Source organism: Mirounga angustirostris, unplaced genomic scaffold (assembly GCF_029215605.1).
Source record: "Mirounga angustirostris isolate CCGP_5_RB_7025 unplaced genomic scaffold, mMirAng1.0.hap1 SCAF_12, whole genome shotgun sequence".
NCBI lineage: Eukaryota > Metazoa > Chordata > Mammalia > Carnivora > Phocidae > Mirounga > Mirounga angustirostris.
This window is the reverse complement of record NW_026991720.1, coordinates 109,090,515-109,106,586: the sequence shown is the minus strand read 5'-3', so window position 1 is coordinate 109,106,586 and position 16,072 is coordinate 109,090,515. Positions and strand designations below refer to the sequence as shown.

Sequence of the window (16,072 nt, the reverse complement as noted above, 5' to 3'; positions counted from 1 at the left end):
ATGGCTTTGCCTCTGAGCAGAAATGTTCTAGACCATCATATCACAGACTTCATGAAACAGAGTCTTTGAAAGATTTATGATTTTACTTTATGATCAATTTGAATCAGATTATCTTCAAATAAATCAAAAGATATTTCAAAGAGGATGTTTGAATAATATAACTCACTGATTCATTAGTGAATATTTTCTTGATTGAAATATTTTGGTTTCCTATACAATTTTGTAACTGCAGGACCACAGAACTGAATAGTCAAATAGCAACCCCATCTCCCCCTGACCCATAGCAGCTACATCAAGGATGGCAGACACCAGCTAGTATTGTGTATTTAGTGCATTAGAAAGCGTAGTCGTGCTCTTTTATTCCACGTGTGTTCTGTGTATTTCAATTGCATTGCAAATCGCATAAGAAGTAAAACTAATACTTGCAGTGGTCAAAACTAAAGTGAAGGACAACAGGAAAACACAAAAGAAAAGAGCGAGCATGTAGCATAAAATCTATAAAATGTTTGACTTATAAAGGGTTTATCGGGAGAAGCTCTTATGATAGAAATAGTATTCTGAGATACCAAAAGCGACAACACAGCAATAAAAAGGTCTCTAATTCCTAATGGCTTATAGTATGCATCAGGATCACACAACCTAGCTTACACCACTTATGTTCACCGAGATTCCATAGATGTGCGAGAGAAGAGTGGCTGAAGCTGTGTAGTCAAAAACGTATTTACAAAGGACACTGAAGTCTTGACATACTGGGTAAAACCCTATTTTATCCACAGAAGAAATTCTAAAGAATAGTGAGGGCAATGCTAACAGACTTACCTGAAGGATCTGCCAACCTATTGGTGCCCTCCTACTGCCCTCTACCAGAGCTTACGTGTCACCTGACTTGTCCCATCACAAACACACCTGGAGAATCACAACTGTCAGGATTCATTGTTACCAGCAAGACAATACTATATTCCTAATGTGCAACGTGGAGAAGAAAAACAGTTGAGGATCACCTATCCTCAGCACCAAAGATGTTTAAGCCAGCATCCCAGAAATGAGTGATTTACTGCTTAACCCCATGTTCCCAGAGGCTTAGAGATAATATGGTCTGAAGACTCGGGCCAGTATCCTGATTCTGCAGAAGCCCTGAGGCACATCCAGGTACTGAGCCTAGAATTCCTACTGGCAGGTTTGTTGGATGCTCTACTACACAGGTCTAGTCATAAGGGCTCTGATAATAAAATGTAACATGTGCCCAACCAATAAATTAGGTAATAAGCATCCAGAACACAGATTCCTTCCCGTGTCCCATAGGGGAAAAAGATTCACATTTAAAGCAAATAATAATTTTAACCATACATTTAGTTTTATATAATATTAAATCACTTTTTATAATAAGCTGTGAACTAGGTTCTGTTTTGTTTCATTTTAGTAGCTAATTAGTATGTGACCATAATGATGTTTCTACTGTACTGAATGATTATATAATTATCATGCCAGGAATCTGTTCAAAAATGGAATGTGTAGAGTATATAATGAGTATAATGCTGCACTAAGAAAATCAATTTTTTAACATAATTAGAGATTCACACCATGTTCTTCAAGCGCACCACAGCATAAATTTACCTGACATACACACAACTCTCATCTACATACATTTTAAGTAGAGTACAGAGAAAGGAGAATCACATATGAAATATTTTCCTTTGGAAATAAGTACACAATCAAAAATTAACTAAATGTTCATTTTTATTATGTTTGGTAGTCAAATATTTGTTATACTGCCAACATCCCTAAATAGGAGTCCATTTAAACCCATCAGCTGTGAATGAAACCAACAGGTTTCAATATCCTAAATATCAAACTCAGTTACTGAAAATTAATAATATCTGATTCACACTAAAGAAGAGGAGAGTAATACTTATATCCTAAAAATGGGGACAGTTAATTTCTATTTTACCTTGTAAGTAACTGTAAAGGAAACTCCGAACTTTTTCCCCCTTGATTTTCCCCACATTTACATTAGCTTCCTCCTGTCATCTATCACCAGGTCACATCCAGCCTTCTCGTTCTCATACGACACTAGACCCCTTAACCTGGGGTTACAGCAATGATCTCAATTCTCTGTGTACAAGGAACAACCCTCACCTCACAGAGGCAAAGCATTCATATGCTACCTGCCCATCAAATTAGGTGACAGACTATGATCCACTCTGAGAGAAAAATGAAAGGACATCTACATGCTTTATGTCAAATTGGGAATCATTTTATGGAAGAACTAGAATTCCATCGTAAATGTGGTTCTGTCCTTGAAGACTCTATCGAGGATGAGTATATTTAGAATTCCTTCATCCCTTTTGTAGAAATGATTCATGCCATGTTAAAAAAGATGACTGTGGCACTCTCTCTTTAAGGCAAATCTAATTCGTGCCAACTCTGAACAAGAGTCTAGGAGCACATGGACCTCCTTCTAGGACTGGATGAAGGGCAGAGTGGAAGGAGTATGCCTCATGGTCAGAGTGACGTTGGAGTTATCACTTAGCATGCTTCCTGTCTGTGCGGCCCAGCCCTTGGGCCTGTACAGGCAACTTATAAGGTACAGCCTTTCATCATTCCCACTGAACAGGTAGGAAACTGAGGTTAGGTATGCAGGTAAGACTCACCCAGCAAAAAAGTGCCATAATAAGGCTTTGAACTTGACCTTACCCCCTTGGCCATCTTCTTAATCATTTTATTCACAGGTCAAGCTCATTAAGTACCTTTTTGACAACTGGGCTTTCCTGTAGAAATTTCCTTAGTTCCAAATTCATATGTGGAGAATTTTCTTTTCTCACTGATGCCAAAGATCCTCATGGAGCCTCTTTCTTTGGGATTCACAGAAAGCTATTTGCATTTCAATATATTATATTTGTAAAAGAAAATTTATAAACTGGAACACTGGAACAGAAAAAATCTTGCAATATATACTAAGGAGCTCATCTTATGACCTCACGACATGAGGTAAGCAAAACACTATTCAAGGAAAACATTTAAAAAGCATTACATATATTTAAGACTGTGTAAGGGAGATAAAAATGAGAAGTATCTGCAAGTCCCCTTTAAGTGCAGTTTAAAATCAAGTAAGCAAACACCAGGTCATATGAAAAATCATTGTAACTTCATGTGCCTAGTGTAGTACCTGACACGGAATAACGTTCAACAAATAGTTGATAAATGAGTAATGCACAAAAATCCCACTAGGAGAATGTATCATTTATAAATATGCCTACTGGTATGGGGTTTTATAATTTTATCAGATCATTTTCATTTTGATAATTTTAATTCCACAAAAAAATGCTTTTATGGTCGACAAGCTATATAATTAACCCCTTTTCAAAGACAGGAGAAATGACAGATCCGAGATCACAGAGAAAGTTAAGAATAAAGCAGACTAGAGCTCAGTGTGTCTGATTCTTAATCAATGACAGCATAGTAAAAAAAATTCATTTCAAATAAGAATATATTCATCTTCCCTAAGTAGCCTCATCAGTGGAGCCTAATCTAAAGAAAAGTAGTAAACTTAGAGAATTTTCTGAATGTGGAAATATACAGATTTATATGTTTATAAAAATTTCAATTTCTAGACTTGAAGTCTTTCTGATATAGTCCACCTAGTTTTCTCTATTTAAAACATAATGCTTACAATGTTAGTCACTAAGGGGAAAAGAATCAAGATATTAAAAACAAAAAGCCATTTTGACATATGACAGGTCTCAAAAATCACAGAGTTCTGTGATTCCTGGGTTCTGGAATCGAACGAATTCAAGCTGAAAACCCCACAACGGGCCTTAGAATTTGAGAGGCTTTGGGCAAGGTATTTCATTTCTCTAAGCCTTAATATCCTCATCTATAAAATCAGGAGATAAGACTCTTATTGGAGTTAAATGATAAAATGTTTGGAAAATCACATAGCTCAGGCCTGACACAAAGTAGAATCCCAAGAGCAATTAAATCTCTCCTTTTCCTCACAAAATCCTCCTGGCGTCCTGACCAGGGACTCTGGTACATGAATCACACTGGATGGTGGAGTGAATGTTTTAATTCACCCAGGTGACTGAGCTGCCTTAAATGCTTTTCTGTGTAAGGCATATAAAAATCTAAATGACAGAAATTAACTAAACTACGTATGTGATAACAAAGATTCCTTGAAACAAGAGTTCAGATAACATGGGAGGGGGGAAATAAACACACAGGTGCATATAATACACACATGTACAAAGTAACCACGTGGTGTATGAATAATTTAAAAAGAATAAAAGGACAGAGAGAAGGATACCTCCTGTTTTGTATAGTTACAAACTTATGAATGTGATTACATAGTCCCTGTCGTGGAAGCACCTATAATCTAGAAGAGAGAGACGGAAACTGTTAAGTTCAATACAATAGGGTAGGTAATAAGACAAAGGTACGCACAGAGCATCTTGTGATGCACACAAAAAGGTGGCAGGATGATTAAGAATCAGGAGAGTATTCAAAATAGGAAATTAATTTTACACAAAATGACTGCATAAATGACAAAACTTTATTGGGAGACATAAAAATGAATAAACGGAGAGACATACTTGCCTAGGAGAGAAAAATAAAAGACTGCCGAAAAACCCCAACTATCCCAAAATTAATTCATGAATCCTACGCAATGCTAATCAAAATCTCACTGAAATCCTTTTGTTGGGAGAAAGAGCAAAAAACAATTCTATATCTATAATAATAGGCAAGACAAATGGTTAAACAGACACATTAAAACAATATGCCAACATTGATTCTAGATTAAAAAAATGTAGAAACATTAAAAATGATACAAGATTAGTAGAAAAAGATAAATATGTCCTCTGTGGCACAAAGGGTCTCTCTAACCGTAACGGTACAAAAATAGCGAAGTGAAAGGCTAGCAGAATTGATAACAAAAGCTTAAGCATTTTCTACCTTAAAAATAAGGTTAAAGAATCCAAAAAGAAAAGAAAATCAAATTTGGGAAATTTGTAAAGTGCTCTTAGAAATCAATAGAAATATGCTCTAGGTAGTTTGACTATCAGAATAAAAGCACAGATACAAGTAGAGAAAGTGAACCTTTTTCAACTGTCAGACTGAAGTTGAAAAATCAGGGCTGATTCAGCTTCTAGGAGACACGGCTCTCAGAGAGACGGAGGAGCTGACAGGCAAGAGCTCCACTTCTACCGGCCAACTAGAAAACCCAGAGAGATGCGGTAATCATCTGCAGGCAACAGAGAACACTGCCAAGGGGTGCAAAGAACTTCAGAGACATGAGCTTTCTTCTCTAGCCATTTTACCCTGAGGCATGCCAATTCTCAGCCTGAGAATGGCTGAGTTCCATGCAAAGCCTAGAGGAGGGTCACTGTGGGAGCAGAGTGGCTGAAAAGCATTTGGTGAGGACTCAGGACGCTTCAAGTATACATGTAGCTTTCTCATCAGTACACATGGCAAATACTGGACTGCTCTACAGAAAGGGAAGCTTAAACCCTCAACAGAAAGCTGATGAAAGGTAGAGCAGAGACATCTCATGATATTTTATGTAAAGATTGATTTACTTATTTGAAAGAGAGAGAGAGAGTGGGGGGGGAGGGGCAGAAGGAGAGGGAGAGAGAATCTCAAGCAGACTCCCCTCTGAGGGCAGAGGCCAACGTGGCACTCCATCCCTGAGATCATGACCTGAGCCGAAACCAAGAGTCAGACACTCAACCAACTGAGCCACACACATGCCCCCTCACGACATTTCAGAACCTACCAGGGAGTAGGGCCCACAGAATATACAAGACTATTAGCTGAAAACTTGGAGAGCTAGATGAACAAGACATGAATTAGCCTCAGTTTAGCACAGCGCTTGATTAGAGGAAGACTGAACGCTTTCCAGAAGAAAATATTTTCTGGAGACTACATAAATTTCATACACAATGTCTACCACTTAATACAAAATTTCGAGACATCCCAGAAGACAGAGCCTCATGATTAAACACCAAGGAGAAAAAGACAAAAGAATGAGAACTACACATGCTCCAGATACTGGAGTTTAACTGATAAGACTTTCCGTAAGTAGGTGAAAGGATGAACAGTTTCACCACAGAAACTTAATACATTAAAATTAAACAGAATGAAATTCTCTAAGGAGAAATATTTGAAACTAAGAATTCTGCAGATATATTTAACAACAGAGTACATTCAGTAGAAGAGAAGTTAAACTATTAACAGGGTACTTCCTCTAGATTCTGGTATTATGAGTGAATATTCTGCAACTACTTTTTAATACTTCTGGATGTAAAACCCTCTTCTACAAAAAGTACATATTTTTAAAGTAATCAGAAAATATGATGACAACAACAAAAACAAGCAACTTTTTAAAAAGTAGGGCAGGGAGGGATAGCCAGGTAAAGGAAAATAGGGAAATATGCTCTAGGTAGTTTGACTATCAGAATAAAAGCACAGATACAAGAAAAAGGATGTTATTTTCAGGACATACAAGCCATCCAATACCACTAAAATCTACACAGTAAAGTGAACCTCTAAAGCGCCAATATATGAGCTAGAAAGGGAGCTAAATCTCAAGTCATAGTGAGGAATGGGTGTCTTTAAATCATTATAAGGAGCACAGACCCTATTATATAAGTTACAGGGAGTGACTGGAAGGTTTAACATGGTCAGATTCATTTTGAATAGATATTTCCTGTTGCTAGGTAGAGGAAGGATTTAAGGAGTCAGGATTAAAAGCAGAAGACCAACCAAGTAGCTATAATAACCCAGGCAGGAAAGGTGAAGACCGAAGTTACAGGAGTGATAGAAATACAAAAAGAGGGACAAATCTGAGAAACAGGCAGGATATCTTATCAGTAGGATTTTTTGGATTCCTTGGAGAAGGCCGAGTAAAACGAGAAGAAAAAAAAAAAATCTACAGCTCCTGGTTTCCAGTTAGGGGGGGATAGACATGATAGGAGTGCCAATAACCAGGATCGAACACCTAAGGATGGGTAGTGGGAGGAAGTTTTAAGATGAAGGTGATAAATTCAGGTTTAGACTTCTTGAATTTGAGGTGCCTGAGGAACATCACACAGATTTATCCTGATGCTTTTTAATTAACTATCCCAAATTCAGGAGCTACTTATCCATTGGAAATACAAAAATCAGGTTTCAAGGTATGGCAGACAGAATACTTTACCATTCCCCCCTCCCCCAAGATGTCCACATCCTAATCCCCAGAGCCTATGAGTAACTTATATGGCAAAAGACTTTGCAGATGCAATTAAATTAAAGATCTTGGGATGGTGAGATTTCCTAGATTATCCAGTTGAGTCCAATATAATCACAGGGATCCTTATAAGAGAGATATAGGAAGGTCCAACTGAGAAGAAGGCCACATGACAACAGAAGAAGAGGTTGGAATATGTGGGAAGGGGCCCCAGGCCAGGGAATGCAGGTGGCCTCTAGAAGATGAAGAAGGCAAAGAAACAGACTCTCCCTTCAGAGCCTCCAGAAGGAACCAGCCCTGCCAACCTGTTAGGCCTGTGAAGCTGACTTAGGACTTCTGATCGCCAACATTGTAAAACAATAAATGTGTGCTTTTTTTAAGAGACTAACTTTGTGCTAATTTGTTACAGCAGCAGGAGGAGACTAACACATCAGGTTATACTATTCCTCTTGAAAATGAGGGCTAAGCTGTGGTTTTGTAGCACAAAGACTTTTTACCACCAAATGCATACAAGAAAATCTTGAGGGCTGGGTGGAGAGGGGCAAAGATCAATGAGAAAAACTTGGGGTCCTTGGACCTGGGCCCAGGCAAAGACTGAAATAAAGTGTATCCAGCTGTCTGACCGTCCCTCCCAGGGAGGATGACTTCCCACTTCCTCATCCACAGACCACCAGGCCTGATGTGCCCAACCCCACTGTCTCAGCACAGGTGCTCACAGCAAACACTACGAAGAAAACAACGAAAACCCTGAACCTGTACTTTGTGAAAAACAAATGATTGACAGTCCCTTACAGTGACTAAGGTGGTTATTCCTAGCCTTTTAAAATTCTGTTTATTTTCTAATCTTTGACTACCTCACACAGACTGCATTCCCTGGAGACATGCACACATGCACAAGATTTTTCATATACTTTCCAAGGCCTCCCAGTTTAAAAACCTTTCTATTTTTATAAAAGAGGCCTTCTTAAGTAGGCAAATATTTAACTGTTTCCCCATTAAAGTTTCTCCAGAAACTGTATAATAACAGTCTTGCTTCTCTTTAATTACCAGACAATGGAATTTATATTTGTAGGGGGAAAAATAAAAAATGATGTTTTCTGAAAGCTTCCAGTTGATTAAGTAGCAAATACGGTCTCATCTATAAGAGGCAAAAAAATTGAACAGTAAGGAACAGAACACTCTTTTTCTCTACAATGAAAATTAGGATTATATTTGAATACAAGTAGGGGATAAATGTTACCTGATCTTCCTAACACATTATTTCAGCATTTTTTTCCTATAGTTAATTTCTTAAATTAACTATAGGAAATATATTTCTTAAAATTTATGGGACAAAAATATTACGAATCTATCATCCTATGAACAGCCATTTCTGCAAGGACAAGATTCAAAAGCAAATGTGAAGCTGCCCTTCATGAAACAGTATGGTAGCGGGACCTAAAATTGCTATTGTCAACTAAGTATTTAATTTCTGAGAATACCTTCTATCTCAAATCCAAGGATTCCACAAAATATTTCTAATCCAAGTTCTTGGTTTAGATGAAAAGTATGTGATTGTTAAGTAAGTATTCTAGAAAGCTGTCTGTTAGAAAATATTACTTTGAGTAGAGAATTATGCTTGTTTATAATATTAATAGACAACGCAGTAATTCATAAATAGCACTTTACCATAAAGAAATAATTTTGCTATTTTTAACTCAGAGTAAATTTGACTCAGCAGGTGGTATAGAGTTTTTCAGCCAAAATGGTAATAACAACAATACCGACTACACCAGCAGCTGCACTTAATTTGCCTTTGGAACACTGCCTAGCATTCAGGAGGTACTTCACTTGAATTAACTCCGCTCAGTTTCATAACTAACTTGTGACATCCTGAATCATACCTATCTACAGATGTGTAGAGTGGTTCAGTATCCTGCTCACGGACACAGAGCCACTTAAGTGAGAGAGCCAGGATTTAAATTCAAGCAGTCAGGCTCCAAGGAACCGAACCTTGCAGGTAAGGAGGGTGGTCCTATTTCCCTCCAGTGTGTGCGCTAGAAGTAGATGGGCCGTCCGCAGCACTCAGAGTCCCATCAGAGTCCCCATGTCCCCAAGGCTCTCGGTCTGCTGCTTCATCAGAGTGCTCTGTATTCACCCCATAAAGAGCCTTCACTCGGAAACCTTCTAATCACCTCCAATGGCAGGACTGCGGTTTAAGGGAGTTTCTCTGAGATGAAATCGAGGCTACCTTCCTGAGCTGCTGTAATGACAACACAAGCTGTTCTTTCAGTAAGTTCTAACTCTTTATAAGAGGTGGTAGGAAAGGAATTGCTATAGTAAGTCTCCATTTTGCAATTGTGGTGTTATTCTGGAAAATAGTTTCCTATGTCCCAGTTATTGGACAAGCTGGCTTAATTTCCACAGCTGAGTTTTCTACATAAAAACTTCCTTTCGTAGTGTTTATCCAAATGAATGCTTTATATACGATTTAGGTGTTAACAGACGAGAAAACCACTGTTAGCTAGATGCAACTCTAGTTATCACCTACTTCGGATCCCTCTCTCCCAGCACGTGTAGCAAATGGAATTAGGTTTCAAAAAAATGACGCTAGTTAGTGCCAGAGGTGGGACTAGAATGAGCCCCTGACTCTCAGTCCAGAGCTCCTTTCACAATACGGTGCTCTTTTTAGGCACCTGACCATGAAAGCTGCCCAAAGCTCAATGGTATGGAAACAAAATAGTATATAAATGTTATCAGAATTTATTGCTGCAAATACTCGTTATAGCTACAACTCAATATTATAAGGCGTTAACTGTCAAAAGTACAACTACATATTTCAGGAATGGGGAAAGCACTTCTAAAAGCCAAAATATAACCAAAGTAGAATCAACATGCAATTTTACAACTTTTATAAATAAAACAGGCCTGAAAAACCTTACATCTATTTTAAGGGCATAAGAGAAAACAGCAATAAGAAGGATAAATACTCCTTTCCAACTATTCTAAGACCTTTGGTACTAAAGCAATAATAAGAAACAGATACAAAAGCTGTACATAATTTGGCTGACCCTAAGAGTCTTGTCACCAATTAAGTTGCTTTCACTATGAGAGAGTTTTGCCTTAAACAAAAATACCATCTGCTTTACCTAAAACATTAAGATGTTCAATTTTCTTGTCAATTCAGAAATCACATCTGTAGCCATTTTCTGAAAAGACAGCAGAAGGCATTATATTTATGGGTGACTGCATAAGGAATGATGTTCAATCAAAATGTAATTTTCATCTACTGGGAGAAAATTTCATTTCTCCAATAACTATAATGCTGTAACATTGGAGGAACATGTTGTACATAAACAGGCTGATTTTCATGAATAAAAAGACCTTAAAAGTTAATGCAGTAAAATAAAGTTGTTTTGTTACTAAAGACAGACACGACAAATATGTTTGTATTCCCTTTGTAGATCTTTGTCAACAACAGAAATCTATCCTGTGTAAGGTTTTTCAGGTGAAAAGAAAAAAAGAAAAAAAAAACTTTATATTGGTGCTATGTCTCTCCATGCAAGTGAGCCATCATATAAGAGGTAAAATGATGAAAACAACAAAACACAAACCACTTTCTGTTTTCAAAACACTTTTAGACACAGTATTGGTCCTGGGAAAGACATTCTACTCTACAATCCAATGAACCAACTGAAGAAGATACAAAACACTAGAGAAAACATCACTTACAGTGAAGGCAAACACAATGTCACAAGGGATAAAGAACACGATTCGAAGAAAAACACACAAGCCATCCAACTACCTATAATACTTTGAGTATATTTTAAGCACCTACAAAAACCCCTAAAACCCAGGTATGTTTTACTTTGAAAAGTAGCCTAATTTCACATACAATATTCTTGCCTAAAATAAAAGAAAATAATAAAATAATGCTGCTCTCCAAATAGGGATGAAATAAATAAGTCCAAAGGCTCTATTTAAAATTTTTCTTTTACCACAAAGTTGTGAAGTGTTCTGAAGTCCAAGATGGGCTTGAAGCCCTTCCTGACTTTTTCAGGGTCGGGATACCTTCACTAAAATCCTTTTCCTTGTTCCTCTTGTAGTGCACGCTTTATTAATCTGCATTTAGAAGGAAAAAAAATCTGGTTCAGAAGAACAGAAGACTTTGAAATACGCCATATCACTTCAGTCTATGCTGTGAACTGCTTTGAGTTAATTAGCTCTGTCTCAGCAATTTCAGAAGACATAATGGACACGGGGAGGAAAGAAGAGAGAGAACAGAGGACTGAGTGTGCAAGAAACCAGAAAACAAAACAAAACAGAACAGCTAAGGACTCTCATTTAATCATCACTTCCCCCCTGCCCAACCCTAATACAAATCACTTTTAAAAATGACTCGTAGTCCAGATATTTACTTTCTCTCTTTCATGGTGCATTACACAGTTCCAACTAACGGGGGGAAAACCTCTGGCATTACAGCAATAACAGAAGAGGATCGTTCAAGATTTGCATTACCTGGCAGATACAGCAAAACTAACGTCAGCTTTTCTTTGCCACTATCTCATCTCCTTTCCCAAGTTTTTCTTAAGTTCTACCAAGTTATGCATTTCCAAATATCATAACTGGAAATGATTATAATCCTTCCCAGATTACAGTTGGTAGTCCCCATGCTAACTCTGCCTTCACAGTGTAACAAAATATCTCATCATAATCCAACACACAGAGGGCACACATTTTTCCTCTCCATCTTCTGCACTCTCCCAATTATGATCCTTGATGAGGTAATTGCAAGATGTTGGAAGCAACAAACAAAATCGCTTTGATTTCATTAGACAAACCACACAACTAAAACACCTTGTATAAACTTAATTCACTGTATAATAATCTGACAACAAACTAGAACCACGCAGCTAGTTAAGAAAGTTTGATTTAAAGTATAAACAATAAAAAGGCAATTAAAACACAGACTAACCAGGCAATTTAGCAGGTGTTCACTGAACACATAACTACTTTGCCATTGCTTTTCAAGAAATAAAACTTAAAACTATCATTTTAAATGCAGTCTGTTCAGCCACTTCCACAGATAAAATCTAAAGCTAATAAAATCTAAAATAATTTTGTACCTAGGAACAAAATCACAGTAGACTAATTATAAGGGCCTGGAAAGGAAGATTCTTTTCAAGTTCACATAAAATTGATGAAAAGAATGATTTAAGATATCATGCCCTGAAAGCACTAAGGAGACAAACTCTGACCACGTTGTAAATCTTTCAGAAATCAGTATGTGAGAATGATGGTAGCCTACTGATAAATATTTTCTTCAAACTTCTAAGTGACAGTAAAAATGTATATATAATAAATATAGTTATATTATTTAAAGCTGCCTATCATAAACTTTAAACTGCCTAACACAAAACCATAAAAAGTATTTTTTCAGGAGGTGCAAGAAAGGAATAAGAATTTCTTTTTTAATTCTGATAACGAGGAAGCCTAATGAATATTCAAGAGGCTAGAACACTAGTAGACAAGCAGAATCAAGGAAAGGACTCTTATAAAGAAGAAAAGTTAGCACTTAAATACCTCTGTGCTTCGGGAATGTGGTACTGAGGGTGAAAAGTCAGCACCACTTGACTTGCAAAAATTTCTTGAAAGACAGACATTTTTCAATTTTTGGAAGGGATGGGAAGCTGGACAAAGAGGAAAAGTTGAGGCACTTAAGCATGATGCTAGTAACAATCCAATGCAAGTCAGAAGAGTTATGGTGCTTTCTCCTGTACTGTGCCTTTATTAGGGAATTTGCTAATTACTTTAAACTAATTATTTCATAATTCTTCCAAACCTTTATTATATAGCTCTACAGTCTCTATCTGCAAAATCTGAAAAATTCTGAAAATCAGGTTTTTTCAAAACTCATTTGGTGGCAAAACCTAAACTGAACTGACATGAAGCCACATAAAATTATTTATTCCACTTGATCTTAATATTCAGAAATTTTAAATTATTTAATGAGCCCTGTCCCAGACTGAAATATTTATGTAATAATATGCCATATATGCATATTATGTTCCTAGAAAATAAAAATTCTGAATTCACAAAAGATTTCAGGTAAAGGATTGAGGATTTTATTTAAAGGTAGGCTATACAAGCAGTCCAAGGCATAGACTTCTTATAGAAGACACCCTATCTGTGGTTCTGAACAAGAAAGAAAAAGAAAAAAACAAAAAACAAAAAAACAAAAAAACACAAGAAATGAAAGGGGAAGGAGAACATGAACATATCCCAGCACAGTGCGACAAAGGCAGGAACACAAAATAAATCTGTCACTGAATGGCTGACTATCTGAACCAAGGAATAAGTATCTTTTAACATGACCCTAAATAGGTCACTAAGAAACAGTAAACATTTAAGAATATTTTCTTTATATATGAATACCCCAAATCCCAACAGGACATATATGCTTTTACTTTATCTCTATCCCAATTCTTAATTTTACAATATCTAATTATGTTTTGGTTTTAGAATAAATGGAAAATCTGTTTCTTTAATAATTGTGTTAGATATGATTTTACTACCTAACTGGTAGGAGAGTCTTGAGAACAGGATTTTAAGAAGCTTCTAGCATCCAGGACTGATTTATTCAGCACAGACCTGTTTCCACAGTGTGCAGAATACAACTCCAGTCTGAGAGGAAGAGGGGAGGGAAGAGTAGTCCATGATCAGAAAATATGGTAGCTGGCCTGAGTCGTCTAGTTAATGAACCTAATGAGTAGATAATGCTAGTTGCCTACCCAATAGCCATTCCCATATTCTCCTTTCCTGACAGAAACTCAATTTTACTCAGGAAGACAGTAATCGTAGCTTTAAAAAAAAAAAAAGCCCTTGATTCTCCATGCTTGTGGCTACGTGACACAGTTCTGGCCAATGAAATATAATTAGAATTCAGCAAGTGGAGCTTCCCAGAAAATTATTGTATCCTCAATTTAATAAAAGTCAGCAGACTCAAGTGGCATAACTTTCATCCTTTGCTCCTCCTACCCCTTCCTGGCTGGAACACAATGCAATGTCTGGAGAACCAGGCACAATCTTGAAACCATGAGAACCACCACAGGCTAATTCAGAGCTGAGAGGTAAAAGGGGCCTGGTCCTTTCATGACCTCATGGAACACATCACAAGGCCCGGACTACCTACTACTTTGAAACTTGGTTTCTTGGGAAGCCAATGTAGCATGCTTTTTGTTACATGCAGTTGAATGCAATCTGAAGCGAAACACTATACCCACAACAAATTATACTGAAGTACCCAAAACTCCTATTGATCTTAAAAGAAGGTAATACTGAATGCAAGATGATTCTCCTAAAGCAAAAATTTTCCCATAAAGATTGATCACTACAAACATACTTTTCCTCAGAGGGATGCTTAGTTTTAAATCTGTCCTTAACTGCCTATCAATTACTACACGTAACTTCTCATAATTGTCACCTTCTCTACCACAATTTTTAATGATCAATCAGCAAACATCTCTTGTATACCAAGTACTTCTTATTTCATTCAACCATTCATAACTTCTTTAATTCAGGCGAGTCTTCTTTATTTTCTCCATGGAATGTGAAAGGCAGATTTCATAAAAACTTAAGCTAAGCCTCAGAATTTACCAATCCTATGCTCTTTATTACAAAATACATGCTAGCACAGGCATCTTCTTTATATAGAATTTTATGAACATAGTTTATTTGACCAATTCCTCGATGGTTATTATTGAACATTTAAGTCTTTTAAAGTATTTTTTCAGATGATAAAGCTGAGAGAAAGGTTTTGCCCACAGTTCTCTTCATCTCTACACAGGATCGATTTTTTCCAGTGCAATGCCTAGTTTGAACGCTCCTGGCACGTATTACTGGGTTACTTTCTAGACAGACTGCTAGGTGTCATGTAAGAATGATGAATAAGACCCAACCTATGCCTTCACGGGGTTTATAGCAAGCATCTTCATAGGAATATTATACATGTGCTATGTGGGACAACAGTGGTTAGACACACAGTCCCATGGGAGCATACAAGAACGACACCTAATATGACTCAAGTATACTGGAAAAAGTTTCCAGAGAATGTAACACTTAAGCTGAGTCCTAAACGATAACCAGGGGTCAATCAGGCAAAGAGAGTGTGTGTGTGTGTGTGCGTGCGCGCCTGGGGATGTGCTGGTAGGGGGGTTTTGTTTTGTTTCCAGGCAGCAAAGGTCTAGAAGTAAGAGAACACGGCATGTTAAGAGAATTGATAGTTGAAGGGCTGAAACACAGAGTGCAGGCTGGGGTAATGTGAAAGATGATGCTAGAGAAACCAAAATGTAGACACATAATTCAAGTTAAAGAGTCTGTAAGTTTAGCCTTAGGGCAGTGGACAAAAGAAGAGTTTTGAGCAGCTCAAACATCATGGCTAGTATCCGTTAAATGCCTACTAAGTACCAGATTCTACACTATAAAATTCATATACGTAACCTTATTTAATTCCTCCAACAAATGTATGAGGGAGGGACGGACACCTGTTACAGGAGTGTCGCCATCACTCAGGGGAGAGACAGTAGCAACCTAAAGGAGGGCACTGGTACTGAAGTTAAGGAGAAGCGGACAAAACTGTGATACGTTTAGGAAGTAGAATGAAGAGACCTGGTATTTGTTTGGGTACAAGGAGAAAGTGAAAGAGACAGAGATGAGCAGGGACTGAAGGGGACACTAATGAAAAACTGGAATACATGATCACTCAAAAATTGAGGCCCAGGTAACTGGATGATGATGCTGAAATTTTATTAAGGAGCTCAGGACCACAGAATATTTGAGTAGAGAGTAGGAATCCGGTTTTATTTTTAATTT

General features: G+C 37.3%; 1 protein-coding gene across 1 annotated transcript in view; it reads right to left on the bottom strand.

Moving 5' to 3' along the window:
• Positions 1-16,072, bottom strand: part of LOC135362175 (alpha-mannosidase 2-like) — a 165,070-nt gene that overhangs the window by 55,536 nt on the left and 93,462 nt on the right. The gene's annotated exons all lie outside the window — the stretch shown is intronic.